Genomic DNA, 20,587 nt, shown 5'->3' with positions numbered 1-20,587 from the left:
AACTTAGTTTTTTCAGCCTTTTCCCAGGGAGGCAGGCGTGGCTTTTGTGTGTGTGTGTGCGTGCGTGCGTGCGTGCGTGCGTGTGTCCCCGTCCCTCCCGAGAGAGCGCTGCCCCTTGCCTCTGCCCGCAGGTGCCGACAGTCCGCCTGACCGGGGCTTGAAGACTGGGCTGGGGGCGAGAAGGGTGACGAAGGAGCGGCTGGAGAGCGGAGCGGAGCGGAGCGGCCAAACCTACCTTGAGGACTGAAGTGCTGACAGCTGGGAGGAGATCCGGGATCCTTTTTGTTGGTGGAGAGAGAGAGCCGAGGAAGGAGCGGAGGAGCGTCTGGCCCTGGTCATCTTTGTGATGGCCTGGGCTATGGACCCTGCTGAAAAGCAGGGAAATGGGCCAAGCGTGAAATGGACAATTCGTTTTGAATGGAAACTGGAGAAAGAGATGCCGGGACGGGATGAATTCGTGGAGAAGGTAGTGATGAAGACCCTACAGGTAGGAACCTATGATGTTAAGTGCATACAGGGAAATCGACCAGGAAGCTATTTTGACATGTCATTACGGGATGAAGCAATGTATAAGAAGGTATCGGAGTTGTGTGCGGAAAAGTTGGAGAGGCAATGGCTGAGAGACTTCAAGTGTGTGGGACTGGCTACAGATAACACTAGGTCAGTAATTGTGCATATGTATGACCCGTTTGTGGAGGAGGATGATGTTACGGCGTTTTTAGAAGTACACACCGAATCTGCGGGGAAACCAAGGAAAATTAATGGCAGGTTTGGATATTGGACCGGGAGATGGCAGTATACGGTTACTCTGAAGGCCAACCCGAATTACGAAGGAGGGTTTTCACAGCCCCAGCTCTGTTTTCTTTGGGTTCGAGCCGGGGGTACCTATTTTACCGTGATCAGCCCCCGTTTTGTCGCCACTGTTACGAAATTGGGCACCTAGAGAAGGACTGCAAGGCCATGAAAGAGGGCACATGGAAAAAAAACTGTGTATCAAATTGTGCTCTCTGTGTGGGGGTGATGATCACGGGTATAAGCAGTGTCTTTGGAGAGATTTGAGTTTTGTTGCAGCGAAAAAAGGGCTTCTGGAGAATGCTGTCGAGGCAGAGGACGAGGAGGAGGAAGAGGAATGGAGTGGGCAACGCGTACAGTCCAAGGAGAGGAGGAAGAGACGCTGGAAGAACTGACCTGCTGGAGGAGAAGGTGTAAAGGCGGTGGAGGAAGACCTGGGGACCCGAGAGAGCAGTGGAGGGGTGAGAACAGCAGACGTTCATCCGGCAGAGCAGCCGGAGGAGCCGGTCCAGAGTCCTAAAGAAACAGTACAAGAAACAGAGCTGGGAAGTGAACGAGAGGAGGATGACACAGAGGCAGGTAAAGAAAAGGCTAACTCCAAAAGGCATCGAGGGGAAAATGACGAACAAGTTTTGTCTGAAGGTAAGAAGCCCAAAATAAAAACAGGAGCTGGGGCGACAGAAGGAAGCGAGGAGAGTCAAGAAGAAGGAGAAGGCAGTCAGGAGGACCTGGAACATCGCCAGGAAGAACAAGAAGGACCGAAGGACATGGAGGGGTCCTTACCACCAGGGCAGCCAGTGCGGGCAACTGGGTCTTGTTACCCGTTCTCCATAGTGACTGGTCTGAGGGAGCTGCGCGGGTCCCGGGCTCCAGAGGAGTCGGCCAGCGCCACTGTGCGCCAGCGGAACGCCCGCGCGTCGGTCCATGCCTTTGGGGGCATCGCTTCTCGACCTTTTGGCTAAGGTCAGAGGTAGAGGGAGGGAGGAGATCGAGAGGACAACACTCTTTCACCAAGGACACGATTGGATTGCTTCGTTTTGGACCCCGGACTACTTTTGGATATGCGCTTGGATTTTGGACCTTTGGACTTCGCTTTTCACTTGGGATTTTGGTGCGTGGGCTGCTTGGCAGCCGAAAGGCTGCCTTTTGCCATGGCTGCGGATCCCGGGGAGGCGATGACGGCCGGGAAGGACCCCAGCGTACGATGGACCGTCCGCTTTCACTGGAAGGCGGAGACGGAGCCTCATGGAAGAGAAGCCTTCGAAGACGAGGTATTCTTTGGAGCTCTGGGATTCAAGGCAAGTGAGATTTTATGTCTACAGGGGAACCGGGCACAGAAATTCATTGATGTCACCTTCAAGAGTGCCGAACTCCACAGGCGGGGGGCAGGGAAATGTGCACAAATGAAGGCAAACGGAGGAATGCGTGAGTACGAGTGCAGGGGCCTGCAAGGTGACAACAGAAGGTGGGTGGTCGTCCATATGTTCGACCCGTTCGTGACGGATCGAGATGTGACTACCTTTTTACGCTGGTACGTGGAGGTGCGTAAGGGTCCAGGTACCATCAGTGATACCCGCACAGTCTGGACCGGGAAGCGCCGATATGAGGTCGAACTACGGCGGGACGAGAGGACACGGGACGGCTTCACCCACCCCCCGGGCACCTTCTCCATCGGATCAGGTAGGGGGTACCTCTATTACTGGAACCAGCCGGAGTTTTGTCGGAAGTGCCGAGGCTTTGGACACCGCAAGGGGACATGCACCGTAGGAGAGTGTGGGAAGTGTCACCGCCAGGGCCACTCCACACAGGATTGCCCAGTGAAGGAGTGCTCCCTGTGTGGGAACACGGGGCATTTGTACCGGCAGTGTAACCAGAGGGGCAAGGACCTAGTGAGAGGCATCGAAGCCTGGGTACAGCTTCTTCTTCTGGTGTTTAAGGAGTCAATTGAAAAGGGAGTTTTACCAACCTCGATGACTCAGGGCTTAATAACCATAATTCCAAAACCAGATAAAGATCATTTGCTGATAGATAATTGGCGGCCTATCACTTTGATTAATAATGATGGAAAGATTCTTGCTTCTATTTTTGCAGAGAGACTGAAAACAGGCCTTGACTCAATTATTGATGAGTCACAATCAGGTTTCATGAAAGGAAGATATATATGTAATAATATTCGTTTGGTGTTGGACCTTGTAGACTATGGTGAACTTATTAGTCAGGATAGCTTTATTCTATTTGTGGACTTTTATAAGGCTTTTGACACAATTGAACATTCTTTTATTTTTGAAACTCAATTTTTTTGGCTTTGGTGAGTATTTTCAAAAGGTAATTAGAACTTTGTACAATCAAGGTAACAGCTCTGTTAAATTGGCTCATGGAACTTCTCATAGATTTAGGATTGGTAGGGGAATTCGACAAGGATGTCCCATAAGCCTATTCTTATTCCTGCTGGTCACACAAGTTATGGCTATTAATATAAAGAAAGATGTGTTTCAGGGTATTCAAATACAGGATAGAGAGATTAAGTGTTCCCATCGAATTTACCCAGTTAAAACTCTTGTTACCCAACGATTTAAAATTAATATAGATGACAAATGTGTTTTTTTGTGACAATGTGGTACATATAATCCCCAATATGATATTTCAAGAAGTAGGGGTTCTAGAGTTTTTACTAAAATGTAACTGACATTGGAAAAATCCCCTTGAAACTTGCCAGTTTTCATAAACAAGTACTTCTGATGTGGTCACTTATGTATAAACAAAACTTTTCCCCACATAGATTTACTATCTGGAACAACAAATATATAAAAATTAGAAATAAAACCTTATTTTTTAAAAACTGGGTCAAGAATGATATAATTTGGATTAAACAATTAATCAAGGCTGATGATGAAATATATAGTTACACCGAGTTTGTTAATAGATACAATTTTTCTATTACTTTGGATCAGTATTTTGCTGTAATTAATACGATGCCTGGGGAAATATTACCTCTTTTAAGGAGTTGTAATAGTAGTCCTTTAGAAACATTGGAAGAATTTATAGCTCACATTAAACTACAAGGAAAGGATATTGTGAGGTGTGGATGTAATAACCAATTTTTGAGATCCCCGTTAAAAAATGATAATTTGCTTGCGACTACAATATATTGGAATTCCGCATTTGGAAAGCGCATTGATTGGAGAAAAATTTGGATGATGCCCAATAAATAGTGTATAACCAATAAAATTAAGGAGGTTACATACAAAATAATTCATCGAATTTACCCAGTTAAAACTCTTGTTACCCAACGATTTAAAATTAATATAGATGACAAATGTGTTTTTTGTGACAATAGCCCTGAAACTATTCAGCATTTGTTTTGGTTATGTCCCAGGGTAAAAATGTTCTGGACTAAGTTGCAGAATTATATAAAAGAAGACACGAATATTGATATTTGTTTTGTAGAAAAAGATATTATGTTAAGTTTCAGCCCCAATGAAAACAATATAAACATTTCTTTTGTAATGAATTTAATTATTATATTGGCACGTTATCACATACATAAAATGAAGTGGTCTGGGAGGTACCCTGTATTTGAGCATTTTAAAATGGAAGTAAAGGGGTATTTGCAGATTATTTCGAAATGCAAAAATATGAAAGCGGTGCGGACATTATTTTTATTTAATTTGTTTAATCTTTTTTCATAACTTGAATAGATGTAGTAGTATGTACCCCTGACGATATTTTTGTTTGGAATTGTTATATGTACCCTTGTTGGAATTGTAATGTTTGTTCTTTTGTTAAGGATAAATAAAAATTAAAAAAAAAAACTTAGTGGGACCAATCTTGTTGAATGTGTTTAGAGAAGCGGTGCATGAGTCCATGAGGACAGGGGTATTGATGCTCTTATATAAGAAAGGAGATAAAACGGACCTGTCAAATTGGAGGCCTCTCACGATGCTCACTACTGATTCTAAGATCTTGCCCGACTTTTGGCCAACAGACTGCAGACCGTGTTGACTGACATTATTGGAAGGGGGCAAGCGTGTAGTATACCTGGAAGGTCTGGGATGAAAGACTTGCAATTGTTGAGGGACATTATGGCTTGGTTGGAGGATAGGCGAGTGCCCTTGTTGGTGGTCGGACTCGATTTAGAGAAGGCTTTTGATAGGGTTAACCATTGTTTTTTATTTAAGGCAATATCCATTTACGGTTTAAGTAATGCCGATCTCTTTGATTCAACTGTTTTATCATAAGGCAGGGAGTAAAGGCCATCTGGGGATAAAGTGTTTCAGGAGGCCAGTGTTAGACAGGGATTTCCCCTCTTCCCACTCCTTATGTTCTTATTGAACCACTTGCGAATGCGATTAGGGGTAATCCAAGGATTGATGGCATCTTTCTCCCTGGAAGCAATGGGCCGTCGCTCAAAATTTTGCTACATGCGGATGACGTGACAATGGTCCTTAGTTATTAGCAGAGTCTTTATGTGGCCTTGGAAGTGATAGAGCAATATTCCAGAGTATCAGGATCTAAACTCGCTGATGTGTGGTGAGCGTTCTGGCGCACTGTGGCTGCCGTCGCATCATCCAGGTGGATGCTGCACATTGGTGGTGGTGGAGGGGATCCCCATTACCTGTAAAGCTCTTTGAGTGGAGTGTCCAGAAAAGCGTGTAAGCTGGACACTGTAAGAAAAGTGTAAGCAATTATTATTCTTATTAATAATTAAACTAAACAAGGAGAAATTCTGCATTAAGTATTTTGGTAATTGGCCTGACCAAACGAGAGAATAATGGGCTTGGTAGTTTGTAAACGTCCCTTAAAAGTCTTGGGAGTCCTTTTTGATGAGGGAATGCCGGCCAGAATTAATTGGTCAACAACTCTGGCTAAGGTCCAAAAACATTTATGATTATGGAAAGCGAGACATCTGTCCTTCTTGGGCAAAGTTTTGGTTTTGAAGGCAGACATTTTACAATGACTGTTATACTTGGCATAGGTATATCCGCTACCTGCAAGGATGCGACAAGATTTTGTAAGGATGTTTTTTTTCTTCATATGTGGTGGAGGAATATAAATACATTAAGCGTTTGGACATGTATCGCAGATTAGATGAAGGTGGCAGGGATGTACAGATGCAGCCATTCAAAGTGCGCGGTACAGACACGTACCGGAGGTAATTGGCTACGGCGTCGCGCATTGTGACGCACGATGACGCGCAGTACCGCGGTACGTGCTTGGTTGACCGACAGGAGCACTCGTGGTCCGTTGGTCTGTCGTAGTAAGATTTACAGTAAACGTCTTTACTGTGCCCATTGTAGTATTGAATATTTATATGGAATTTTACCACTGAAGGGAAATCGTAGTAGCTGAGCATAAAAAGAATAGGAGCATACTGTAACGTGTGTGAAGGCCATAAACGATATTAATTTTGGAACATAAACATACAGTATATGGCTGGTCTTACACACCAGTATTCCATTTCTCCCTAAACATTTTAAGCATCGAAGTCTTTAACCAACGAGATACCGGAGTCAACAAGCATACTTTTAGAATTTGATTAAAAGGGAATATAATATGGAATCGCGTATCTAAAGAAATTAATATCGATATAATTATATTCATGTACCGCAACACAAGAATAGTACACGCTGTACATTGTCTGTTGATAATGTTTCTGTAGTGCTTTTTCAGCACTCTCCATGTGACCTTGCCGGTGGCACTGTGGGTTAGGTTCCTGACTCCCATGTCACATGGTCTGTGATCGAATCCCACTGAAACCATGACTTTTTTTTAACAAACATTTCTTTGAAAAAATGAAACGTTTCCCTTGGTCAGAGATTAAATAAAACCTCACTCGCACCAAACAAATGTGTATTTCTAAATAGCACAACATGATCGAATTTAAGTCATTTTAATAACAATGAATAGTCACCTAGGCGTTACAATATAAACGTTGATGTTGATCTGAATCGCGTTTTGATTTAAATCGTAAACGCGTGTTTAAATATGTGTTTTTTGATTCACAATCAGAGAAATGCAACATAAATTGATATCTTTGTCTTCTAAGTATCTTAAACTTTCAGCATAGCTTTCTCCCCGTTTAGATTTATTTTTCTTGGGATCAAACGTGGAAAGATTAGATTGTAATCGTTTTTATTTTTTAAATACATTTTATAAAAGTGTAATCTATGCTAGAAAGTTGTACACCGCCTGCTATAAAGATACATATTGTAATACTTTCAGGTTCGGATAGGACAGACACGAGAACTCAGACTTGCGGAGTGAAAGCAAGTTAAAGCCTTGATTTTATATATCACCTGTAAAAGTGGAATCTCAAAGGTAAATACCCAACACTGATTGTACCCATCTGTCATGCTAATAAAGCACCTTGAATTGAATTGAATTGAGGGAGAGAGGGGGGAGGGCGAGCGAGAGAGCCAGGACAGACAGACAAATAAGACAGACATTCACAACAGCGACATATCATAAAACGTTTGCACATATAGTTAAGTTATTACTTGGTTTTCAAAGTGCAATGAAATACAACATTGTTGTTGTTGCTGTTATTCTTGTTTTTATCCTGTTAAGCGTTTTGAGAAGCCACCTTTAAAGGCGATATATAAAAGCGCTGATTCTCATGGAATGTGTTCCGCCGGGGATTCAAAAAAAATATTTTTTTTAATCGCGTATCTAAGGAAATAGCAGTATAACTTTGTTCATGCACAAACAGTGGCATGTTGCATTATTAATTTGGGTGTCTCCTCTTGCCAGAAAGCTCTAAATTGCATTTTGAGTCCGTTTTTTGACTTTTTCTAAATTGCAACCCATAAATAACGCTGATACAGTTTAGACTTATTTTAAACTGTATTACAGCAGCACAATGGACAATGAAACGTAAATTGCAAAAATGCACTTGGAATCTGTCCAAGCCCTACTTTGTCAGGCATTTTCTTTTACTGCAACTTCCATTTCTCCCTAAACATTTTAAGCATGAAAGTTTTATGAAACGGTACCCAAATATGCGATTGCTGTATAGAATGAATTTTAACTTTAAAAAATTATTTAACACGAAAATTAAGCTAGAAATCTCGCCCCCTTCTACTTTGAAAATACCTGTGAAACCGGTTTAATTCGTCACAGCCAGCACTCCCGCAGAGAGGGGGGGTTGTACTCGTTAATGTCTTAGCCGGAACACATCATTATATCTCATTTTGTATTTCTATAAAAAAAATCATTCAATCAAAAAGATCATGTTTCTGTATAACAATAATAAAAAACATTATTTACATATCACCTTTATGTGATATCACCTTAAGGACAGCACATACAAGGGTTAATTGCACAATGGACCGCGCAAAGAAATTTAAAATAGTCTTCTTTTGGTGTGAGGGCAGGAGTGGATCGCAGAAGGCATAATCGGCAAATTAGGAAAACAAAGAACAGGACAGGCGAGACGTTTACCCAGAGAGCGAGTGATCAGAAAAAGGAACAGCTGTTACGCCCAGGTTTTACGTGCTCTCTCTGCTGAATGAATAAAAGTTAAAATTTAAGTTTAATAAAATTTTATTAAAAACGTGTTTGCGTTTGTCTGGGTATTTACTTTGTAATCTGTGGTTTACATCTATTGTATTGCTTTGAGATGCCACTTTTAAAGGTGATATGTAAAATAATGTTTTTTATTATTGTTATAGGGAAACATGATCAGATTTTCCCTGGTTCAGAAAAAAAGATCTAAAGTATACTAGTTTGTCACTCTTCTCATCCTCTCTTTGCTAAATGGCTTTTGAATAGAGTCACATGAAGACAGAGGTGAAACAGCCCTACACAGCCCTGTCGCAGTACACGAATATAATTATAACTTATTAATTTCTTTAGATACGCAATTCTTTTAATACAGTCTTTGCTGTGCTCTAGAGGATCCTTGTGACATTTTGAGCTCTGGTTGAATGATAAGTGTCGCAGTTTAAATAATTTTCGTAGTTAGAAATTATGAAACGCTCTGTTAAAAGCAAGGGAGTTTTTATGTCCGTTGCAGTAAAAGAAAATGCCTGACAAAGTAGGGCTTGGACAGATTCCAAGTGCATTTTTGCAATTTACGTTGCAACAGACAATGTACAGCGTGTACTATTCTTGTGTTGCGGTACATGAATATAATTATATCGTTATTGATTTCTTTAGATACGCGATTCCATATTATATTCCCTTTTAATCAAATTCTAAAAAGTATGCTTGTTGACTCCAGTATCACGTTAGTTAAAGACTTCGAATGTTTAGGGAGAAATGGAATACTGGTGTGTATGTTTTCTTTAAAGTACCGAGACCAGCCATGTACTGTATGTTTAAGTTCCAAAATTAATATCGTTTATGGCCTTCACACGCGTTACAGTATGCTCCTATTCTTTTTATGCTCAGGTACTAAGATTTCCCTTCAGTGGTAAAATTCCATATAAATATTCAATACTTAAACGGACACAGTTAAGACATTAATATACATATACATACTGTATACAATACAGTTTGCAAACGGTAATATGTTTGTTCCTAAATCAATCTCTTTTATGAGCATGTGAAAGGCATGGTGAATCGATTCTCAAAAATTACTGTACTTTGCATGATTGCGAAATGCTGTGGTGTTACTTTTACAAAGATGGTCAATGAAAAAAAGAATGTGGACCAGGGCAATACTTTGAGTTTACAGCTTGTCCAAGGTCATTCATTATTAATACTATCAGTAATATCTTCGTTAAAGACTTTGATGGCGACAGCTCAAACATGAGAGGTTGAGCTTTATTGTCATGATTGTCAGTATTTTGTGAGGTTTTGGTTTTCCTACCATATGAGACATTTGGTGTCATGGGATAACTCCATCCGGCCGTGGCAATATCAGCACGCAGCACAGTGGGTGAAAACACATCCAGAGTGTAAAGCTAACATGATTGCTCTTGACCGTAAAAAGTTTTATTTGAGGACTATACAGATGCAGTTTTCAAGACCTGCATCTGTATGGAATTGACTCTGAAGTCTAGGTGTGGGTGCAGCCAAAGGGCAATCATTGGGTGATCTTAACTGACTTTGTGTGTGGAACAGTCAAATCTTTAATGCATAGCCACTGTGTTGCAAAGTCTGCTTTATGTCCAGCACCCACTTGTGTGCAAGAGGAAACCATTGGGCATGTATTTTGGGATTGTTTTGGGGGAAATAGTTAAATTTTTTATTTGGCGGACGTGAATTTTGTTTTGGGGTACAATGTGTTGCTATATGGGTTACGAGCCGACATGGTGGACGAGTCGTGCCCGTTTTTGTTTTGGTATCTTATTAGTTTTGGTTTTGAAGGCAGACATTTTAGCGCGACTGTTATACTTGGCATGTCTATCCACTACCTGCAAAGATGCCACAAGACTTGTAAGGATGGTTTTTTCCTTTGTATGGGGTGGAGGGTATGAATACATTAAGCGTTTGGACATCTATCGCAGATTAGGTGAAGGTGCGAGGGATGTACCTCCCATCCCATTGAAATTGGACTGTCTCTATGCATCTCAGCTTAGCTTGGCGGTGTCCACTCCGGTGACACATGATTGTCAGTATTTTGTGAGGTTTTGGTTCTCCTACACTACAGCCCAGGCACTATCGGCATGCAGCACAGTGGGTGAGAACACACCCAGAGTGTAAAGCTGTCTCTTGACCATAAAAAAGTTGTATTTCAGGAATCTATAGGTGGTATAGTTTTCAGGACCTGCAGTTTACGGAATTGACTGTGAAGTCTGTGCGAGGGTGCAGCCTAAGGGCATAGATAATCATTGGGACGATCTTAACTGGCTGTGTGTGGAACAGACTTCCAGTCAAATCTATAATGCATAGCCACCATGTTGCGAAGTCTGCTTTATGTCCAGCGCCCACTTGTGGGCAAGAGGAAACCATTGAGCATGTATTTTGGGATTGCCATATAGCATGCAAGTTTTGGGGGAGATATTGCGAAATTTTTGATTTGGTGGATGTAAATTTTTTTTTGGGGTACAATATGTTGCTTTGTAATGTAATATCTGATACATCCCCCATCGGGGGACCACTATTAAATGGATTTTTGAAACAGGGAGCTGGATCAGGAGCTTGCCCTGTCCTCTCCACACATCGGCCCGGTATTGCAGCACCTCCAGGAACGGTGCACTACCTTCTCTCAGCGGTGAAAAGACAGACGTAGCCCGCCCGCCAGCCAGCAAGCAAGCAAGCAAGCGAGGTGGACTGGAACTCCTTCTTGAGTCCAGGTCCGTCTCCATCCTCATTCTGCACACTTTGTATAAATCAAACAACCCTGTACTCAAGGATTTAGAGATCTGAGGAGCAATCAAGTGTAGCCGTAACGGAAGAGATATGGGACAGACTACAGCCCGAAAATTGAGACAATAGTATGAAAGATTTAAATTGGTTATGTGTTTGGGATAGACTGCCAGTGCAGGAAGTATTACATACGCATAAACTGACACGATCCCCGATTTGCCCGAGGTCAGGTTGTAATGAAATAGACAGTCTCTCATGTTCTGGATTGCAAAATAACACAGTTAGCGTGGAGCAAATATGATAGCCTGTTTATTAGATTGAAACCTGGATTTGTGTTGATGGAGAAGAAAGGTTATGGAAATGGGACTCAATTATTGCTACAAAAATATTTTGTTATGGTTCCTTTTTAGTTTAATCAAACGTGTGTTATGGGACAGTACGTAGTGAAGTACAGGTGCGATGGGGGAGTTTGTTGGTTTGAGGCGATTCTGGACTTTCTATGAATTGGTACATAAAAACAAATCTGAGCAAAAGGACAATCCTTTTGAGGCTTTGATGATGGGGTGGTGGAATCCAGTGGGTGATGAGTTTTGTTAAGAATTTTACAATGGTAGCAAGATCCTTGTGGGAAAATTGAAAACAAACACAATGAGAGGACAGCACAAATTAAAAATTACAATAAGACTTGACTGCAGTAGAAAGTACTACAGTATACTCCACAAACAGGGTTACTGCATTGGCCTTACATAGCTGCTGTGAGGTGCCGAGAGGCATGATTGTCTTGGTGCAGTTTCAGTAAATGATGTTTTGAGACATCTTTTTTTTTTTTTTACGTGAGATGCAATTATAGAGCAGAGACAGCCGTTTCAGTGTCTGGTTTAGTATGGACATATGTCAGCATTGAAATAATGATACCAGCACTGGGATCAAAAAGAATAAGGATAGAATGAGACCACAATTAGAAGCCATAAGAAGATTAGGGACTTTAACCGGGACAGTTTCTGTGTGCAGTTGGCAGAAACCAGATCGAATAACTTTGAAGAGGATAGTGCACTGTAGGGTAGCAGAAGGTTCCGATGTGCACAATACCCTTAAGTTAACACATTAATATCAATTTCATTAAAGTAGAAGTAGTTACTCATGAGCACCTGACTGTTGATTATGATAATTAAAGTGATTTAGAAGTTACAAAAACCAACAATTTACTAAATATACTGTCTTTATTTTTATGCATCTCTTCTTTGCTATACATTTGCTATAAGCTTGATATTTTGAATGCTTTTATGCATCAAATGGTTTCTGTGAAATGAATCCTTGTGGATCCTTTAACCCTTGATGAAATTTACCGTTACAACTAAACACTGTGCCAGTAAACTCACAAAACCCTTACATATTTGGGCATCACATGCAAGGATTGGTTTAGACTAAAATAAGAATCAATTGAACAGAAACTCTTGAAGAACCCACCATGATCAATCTAGAAGTTTTCTGTAGACATTTTCTTGATCTGATGTGAGCTTTGTTTCATTGCTTACAACTTTCAACTCTTCTTTCTTATTGGACGTTTCCCTGAGCATTTCCAGAGTGATGCCACTTTTTCAGTTCTTGTTTGAGGCAATCCAAATTGCTTCAGTTCTTTGCGTCTTAATGAAAGAACCTTGTCTTAAATTTCACTAGAGCCTCATTGAGGATAGTATAATCATATAAGGCATTTTGAATCAGTTGCTTTGCATGGTAAAAAATGTCTACAGTGAGAGCTTCCTTGTGATTCTCCAATAAGGGTTGTGGGTTGGAAAGATGACATGCAGTGAGCATTATGCAGGAGAGATCTCCAAGTCTATAAGGTGAACCAGTCAATGTAGCCTCTGTAAGAGCTTCAACCCAGTGCTTGTGATCTTCTAGAAGCCCACGGAGATTGCAGGCTTCTCTGTAGAAATGAACACAAGGTCTTTCAACTTCTTTTGAAACACTCAGGACATTTGACCTGTAACAGTGTGAAGCAGTAAACATATATAGTACTCTTCATTGTTGAGATGAACAGCTTAAAATCGTCCTTAAAATCAGAGGCTTTGATTTCATGGGAATCCTTCAATTGGTGTTCCTTGTAATCTTGGTTTCCATTTTCTTGATCTACTCAACCAAGAAAAGTATTTGGGAATGTCATGGTAAAGCAGTGTCTTTGCAAAATCATTTGAAGTACAGAGATCAAAGAAAGCTACTAGGTAGTGGCTTCTGCATCAAGGAGGGCTGCTTGATGGTTTTTGAGAGAAGTGGATTGGAGGGAACAACTGACTTGTTGTCCACAGATACTTCCTGACCTTTAATCATGATGATTGCCTCATGGCCACCATCTGGCCTCCTTCTCTTGTACAATGGATAACCATCCTGATCAGTTTGAGTTTCTTGTAGAACTCTTGGATACTTCTTGGTGCATTTTCTGTCCTACATACATGAGTTACGATTGAAAGGACCACAGGGCACAAGAATATTTTTTTTCACTACAACAGCCAGAGCAAGATATGAGCGCGAGATAGACCTCTCTTTCGCCATTTTATGGTATACAAGTGGCATCTTGAATCGCCAACAATTTTGCTCTTTCTTTGGAGATTGATTTTGGCCAGGCAAAAGGTTTCTGTATCTCCTGCCATGTAGGGTTTGCATGTGAAAGTAATGGATAGGTCAGGTCTGACATACTATCCAACATAAGTCATGGCATCTTGAGTCTTTTCGTCAATGTATCTTGGTCCTCCTGGGAACGTGGAAGGTAATATCACCCTTTCCCCCTGCCAATGTTATTGACGTCTCCATTTCTGGTGATTAGATCGCTCAGAAACCCGTATGTCTCGGGTTGAAATAGTGCCCGATTTTGGCAAATTAACAAAAGATACAATTTCTTGCATTAGGAATTTGTCTTTTTGCATTCCCCAGCTTGCTCTCCAGGAGATACATAGACACACAGACAGGGAGAGAGAAGCTTGGGGTAAATGGCGGGGTCAGCCATTTATACAGCACTCCTGAAGCAGCCGGGGTTGCACAGGGACACAGCAGAGTAGGATTCCTCAACCAGCTGTAGGATTTGAACCAACAAAACTTATCATATGCACATACAGATGCAGCCATTCAAAGTGTGCGGTACAGACACGTACCGCAGGTAAGATGACACGGGGTACCGCGGTGCGTGATTGGTTGACCGACAGGGGCACTCGTGATCCGTTGGTCTGTCGTAGAAAGACTTACTGTAAACGTCTTTACTGTGCCCGTTGTAGATATTGAATTTTACCACTGAAGGGAAATCTTAGTAGCTGAGCATAAAAAGAATAGGAGCATACTGTAATGCGTGTGAAGGCCATAAACGATATTAATTTTGGAACGTAAACATACAGTATATAGCTGGTCTCGGTACTTTAAAGAAAAAAATACACACCAGTATTCCATTTCTCCCTAAACATTGTAAGCTTCGAAGTCTTTAACTAACGTGATACCGGAGTCAACAAGCATACTTTTAGAATTTGATTTAAGGGAACATAATATGGAATCGCGTATCTCAAGAATTTAATAACGGTATGATTACATCCGTGTGCTGCGACAGGGCTGTGTAGGGCTGTTTCGCCTGCCTGTTCATGCGAGCTGTCTTTTAGCCTACTGGTCTAGGTGCGTGACTACCAACTGGCAGGTTGTGTGTTCAAATCCAGCTGGTGCTGGACTTTTCATTTTTATTTATTTATTTTTTAATCGCGTAACAAACATATTACCGTATGCAAACTGTACTGTATACAGTATGTATATGTATATTTAATGTCTTAACTGTGCCCGTTTAATTGAATTAAAAAAAATATTTAACACGAACATTAAGCTGTTTACATCTTCCGCCTGAGAACAGTCACCCGTTGCTACCCAATGCAGAATGGTGATTGGCTGACACCATCTGACACCCCTCTGATTGGAGAAAAAAAGACGTGCTGGTTTGCTATACATACTGTACCAGGAAGAGGATTTCTTTCTATTCAAAACGTGTATTTTAAAAGTTTAAGAAGTAAAAACCTTACAGCGTACACAGATTTCTAAACTGATCAGGATCGTTATCTTTGTCTTATGCATAATAATGTTCACCGCTCTGTCCAGCAAATTAATAATAAACTTTATTGTATATAGCGTTTTAAACAAATAAGTAATTAGATTGCTCAGAAACCTAATCACTTGCTTTTTCTTTTTATTTAGGCTCAGATTTCAACTATAGATCGTATTATTAATAACCATAATAACAACCAACCAACAAAAACAACCATATAAACATAATACCAACCAAAAACATAGATAACAACCACAATACAAAATCAAATATATCAAACCATTTTACTCTCGCAAAGTCCTCCAATTATCATAATCCCGCCCCTTATTCAAAACGAAACCTTCCTCCCATCCCAGTTTATCCTGTTTATCATAAACAAAATCCACCTCAATTTTCAACATAAAGCATTACACAAAATCAATACCTCAACACTCCATACTCAACAACGATAATTGATTAGACATATCAAGTACATACAAGTCATTTTTTAAATGTTGTAGTTCGTCTTGAAAAAATGTTACGAGTACATCATCTATCAACAATTACACAGGTTCTGTTTCCATATTGCGGATTTTGGTTAGGTATTATCAAATCCAGTGGCGCTGTGTTTTAGTTTACTGAGTCCCATGTCACATGGTCTGTGATTGAAACCTGTAAAACCGGTTTAATTCGTCACAGCCAGCACTCTTCAGGTGTGAGGGTCTTCTGCTCAGAATGAAACGCTAAAATGTTTGTGTATATTCTAATGGTAGTGGGGGCAGGGTGTGTAGGAACAGGTTTAGTTGAAATTGCATTGGAGATCTATGTTCTTCACACCTGAAACATTTTCTCTGAAAGCATTTTCTTCGCAGTTTAACCGATCTTGTTACAGCATGTTACAGTTTACTATTATTAACCATATTAATTTTAAGTGCTTAATGTAAAATCTTGTAAAAATATATTTTCATTGTTCAAATATACATTAAGTCTGACTATCATTTAATAAGTTAAATACAAAACTAAAGAAAAAATAGGGTTAAATATAATTCAAAATATTTTGCTAACAATGTTAACTGTTTATGAATAATAAAATGTATTAACTAAGGAGTAGGATGGCACAGTTGTTAATATGTTTTTTGTTTTGTTTCTTTTTCATAAATACAACAGTAGTACCTGATGTCTCAGTGGCTTTCAAAATTAAATTATGCATGCAAACTTGTGAACTAGAAAGATAACTAAGATATCCATCCATTATATTCCATAATATCCATGAAATATATGGCGCTGAAATACAGTATGTGTGACGCATAAAAGACACCAAGGGATTGGGTGAGCTCCCATCACAAAAAAAAAAAAAACTGCGAACCTGCACTACAGCGACCATAGTACAGTATGGAGACCAAGGCGTTTTACGGGAAGAGACGGGGTGCTTCTGCCGCCCCAGCTTCCAAAGAGCGAAGGGTAAGCAAATACAGCAGACTTCATCTGAAATACGCGATTACAGCGCATATAACAAGGTATTATTGCCGTTTTGAATTTTAAATTCAATTATAATTATTTCTTCGTAGCCTGTTCTTCAAGAAAACACCGCACGGGCGAAACGATCTACCACCAGGACAGTAAAAAAGAAAGCGGTAAGACGGAAAAAAAGAAAAGTTTATTTTGACTTCTGTTCCGCGACTGATGAATACTACTGTGTGACTTTATTTCTTACATGAATTATGTTATTTTGCCACAGGCCGTGGGTCTCTGCTCTCGGCCACTGGCCAGGGTGCCAACCTGTAGAAGCAGCACCTGTATGGAGACATTTCGGCAGCAGCGGGAGCATTACGATGCATTACTGGGGAGGATTGGGAGGCTAGAGTTCCAGCAGTCAAACAGTTGAGCAGCTGTCTCCCGAAAAGTGCCTCTCCCCGCCGCGCAGGCTGCAATGCCTGGCAGAAGCTCTGCCCCCCGCAGAGCACACACCGCCTCAGGACACTCCATCCCGGTTCACCACCGCGCAGGAATCTGTTGATGCTGTCCCCGCCGGCTATCTCCCCCCAGGAAGCACAGCGGAATTCACAGATGCCAGTGGGACGAATAATTCTCCCAGATGTCCAACTGCTACCCATCACCCAGGAGATGGAGGGGGGGTTGTACTTGCAGTGCATCGGCATAGACGGGAAAGCAAGAGCCGACCACTACGCCGCCCTCGTGTTTCGAAATCTTGTGACTTTTGAAATTTACTGGGGGTGGACCACGTCTGTAAATTTCGATGGGTCCAGAGGCAAAAGTGCCTTGCCTTGCAATCTCCGGGAAACCATTAGTACGATGGTGAATCGGAGATTCTCAACCCCTTGCTGCGTATGACTGGAAAAGAATTCGTGATCGGATCAACGAAATGCTTCGTAGGAGGAGGCAGTCTTTTCCTCTTGTCTAACAGTCTGTCCACAAACAAAACATTCCTGTTAGACAAGAGGAATTGAAAAAAAACAATTTTGTCAATGAAAACCGGTGTGTGTGTCTCTCCCTGCTGGATGTCCCTCTCACAAACTGCTGAATGAATAAAATAATTTTATTGAAAACGAGTTTGCGATTGTCTGGTCTTTAAATTCTTGAGATACATGATTCCATATTATATTCCCTTTTAATCAAATTCTAAAAGTATGCTTGTTGACTCCGGTATCGCGTTAGTTAAAGACTTCGATGCTTAAAACGTTTAGGGAGAAATGGAATACTGGTGTGTATGTTTTCTTTAAAGTACCGAGACCAGCCATATACTGTATGTTTAAGTTCCAAAATTAATATCGTTTATGGGCTTCACATGCGTTGCAGTATGCTCAGGCACTAAGTAAAAGGAGATGCTTCGTATTGCTTGACTAATTTTAAAAACTAAGTTATAAATGCAGACGCTCCCTCGGTGCGTCGGCTCCTACACAGTGCCTGTCTGCCGTAAGCGTTACAATATACATACCCAACACTGCTTGTACCCATCTGTCATGCAAATAAAACACCTTGAATTGAATTGAGGGGAGAATGGGGTAATACTTAAGCCAATACTGGCTCAATGGGCTTTGACGTGCTAATGCGTTGGTTTAACAGTCCGGGTGTGGCAGGCTTCCAATGTCAACTCGACTCGATTGGAAGACAATGAACGTATTTTAGCCCTAAATGAATTAATAGCAAACATGGTTTACATAAAATACATTTTTCCAAGAAAGTTTATAATAATACGATCTATAGTTGAAATCTGAGCCTACTTTAAAAATAAAGGAAAAGCATTTTCAGAGAGCAATCACGCTGTGTTTATGTAGAAAAAGCAATTAGGTTTATGAGCAATCTAATTACCTATTCGCTTAAAACGCTATATAAAATAAAGTTTATTTAGAGATGAATGATCAGTGTCGCAGTTTAAATAATGTGAGTCAGGAAACTAACACAGCGCCACCGGATTTAATAACGCAATAAAAACGCTATAAAATAATGTGACACAGTACAGCACAGTATAATAATACTGACCATGACTTTAGAAGCATAAATTACCTTACACTCAATTTAAACACAAGCTGTCTTTCTGTATGAACCTCTAAGCTGGTTCATACAGAAAATGTAGAAATGCATTAGCCTGATTATGATTAAAAAACACATAATTAAACACGCGTTTGCGATTTAAATCAGAACACGATTTAAATCAATATAAATGTTTATATTGTAACGCATACTGTCCAGCCTCCATTTCTCTATAAAAATTTACTCTGTTGCACACACACACACAATAGAAGCAGGAACCGCTGTCAAAAGGGAAGATATGTTCAAAATATCGCAAATATCGATCATGTTGCGATATTTTGAAATATAAAATTCAATTGATTGTCCATAATATCGCTTACCTATTTTTTCGAAGAAATGTTTGTTAAAAGAAAAGTCCAGCACCAGCTGGATTCGATCACACAACCTGCCAGTTGGTAGTCACGCACCTAGACCAGTAGGCTACAAGACAGCTCGCATGATCAGGCAGGCGAAACAGCCCTAGACAGCCCTGTCGCAGTACACGGATATAATCATACCGTTATTAAATTCTTTAGATACGCGATTCCATATTCTAAAAGTATGCTTGTTGACTCCGGTATCACGTTAGTTAAAGACTTCGAAGCTTACAATGTTTAGGGAGAAATGGAATACCGGTGTGTATTTTTCCTTGTGATATTTTAAGCTCTAGTTGAATGATAGGTGTCACATTTTAAATCATTTTCGTAGCTAGAAATCATGAAACGCCCTGTTAAAAGCAAGGAAGTTTTTATGCCCGTTGAAGTAAAACAAAATGCCTGACAAAGTATGGCTTGGACAGATTCCAAGTGCTTGTACAAATGTGCTAAAGAAATTATACTTTGAGTATACAGCTTGTCCAAAGTCATCCATTATTAATACTGAAGAAAGATGTGAAGACGGGGGTTTGAATTTAATCTTTTCTGTAGGGGGTTTAGACTTCCAAGTCACAAGCTGGGGTTTATGGCAGGAAAGGGGGTTAACTGATAAGGATTGCAGATGCCAGCTAGGAACCCCCCTGGGTGTAATGTTAAACTGACCATTTGCCCAGAACATCGTAAACTGGCCAAATACCATGAACCCCCCTCTCTACCATCAGACCGAGTGACGTCAGAAACGGAGAAGAAAACTGTATATAACCCAAAAGTTTGTAACAGTACGGGGAACAATACTTCGGTTTTGTTGTTTCTTGCGGGAAACAAGACTTTGGCTTTATTGTTCCTTGCATGCAATAAACTCATCTCTTTTACTTCATCTCGGGATCAAGAACCTTATTTCTTCTGTTACAACAAATTTGGCGTAGTCGGCGGATGCTCCAGAAGGCGCAGAACTTCCCATCGGCAGGAGAGACGGTCAGCGCGCACATAACTAAGAGGTAAGGACTCCTCTTTTATTTAAAAGTCCCGACTCTCTCTGACCGATTGGGAAATCTCTGCTCCCTGCGAGAATCGCCCGAGATGACGGAGTAAACGTGAGTTTCTGAATTCCTCTGGCCCGGGGAAGGCACCGGTGTATGTAATGGGTTGGTTGCTGTAAGCCCAGAATTTGGTCTGGCAGGGGTTCCGCGGTATTGTGTACAGGCGTTCGAAGCTGGTGTATGCCTTAATTGCGCGTGGAGTTTTGAACGGGTTTTGGACCCTTACCGTGAAGTTCAGGACTGGTGTGGGTCTTAATTGCACCCGGAGTTCTGAAGGTCAGAACTGGTTTGGGTCTTAATTGCACCCGGAGTTCTGAGGCTCAGAATCGGTGTGGGCCTTAATTGCGCCCGGGGTTCTAGAGCAAGTGGTGCATTAAATGCACGTAGTTCAGGACTGGTGTGGGTCTTAATTGCACCCGGAGTTCTGAGGCTCAGAATCGGTGTGGGCCTTAAATGCGCCCGGGGTTCTAGAGCAAGTGGTGCATTAAATGCACGTAGTTCAGGACTGGTGTGGGTCTTAATTGCACCCAGAGTTCTGAAGGTCAGAA

At 41.1% G+C, this 20,587-nt stretch overlaps 1 pseudogene; it reads left to right on the top strand.

Moving 5' to 3' along the window:
- The first annotated feature begins 10,769 nt into the window (after window positions 1-10,769).
- LOC148647792 (U2 spliceosomal RNA) lies at window positions 10,770-10,941 on the top strand (annotated as a pseudogene).
- The last annotated feature ends 9,646 nt before the right edge of the window (window positions 10,942-20,587 follow it).

The sequence above is a fragment of the Lepisosteus platostomus genome, chromosome 15 (genome assembly GCF_059453375.1).
Source record: "Lepisosteus platostomus isolate fLepPlt1 chromosome 15, fLepPlt1.hap1, whole genome shotgun sequence".
Taxonomy (NCBI): Eukaryota; Metazoa; Chordata; class Actinopteri; order Semionotiformes; family Lepisosteidae; genus Lepisosteus; species Lepisosteus platostomus.
Note: the sequence above shows the minus strand (reverse complement) of the source record. Positions and strands in the feature narration are given on the sequence as shown.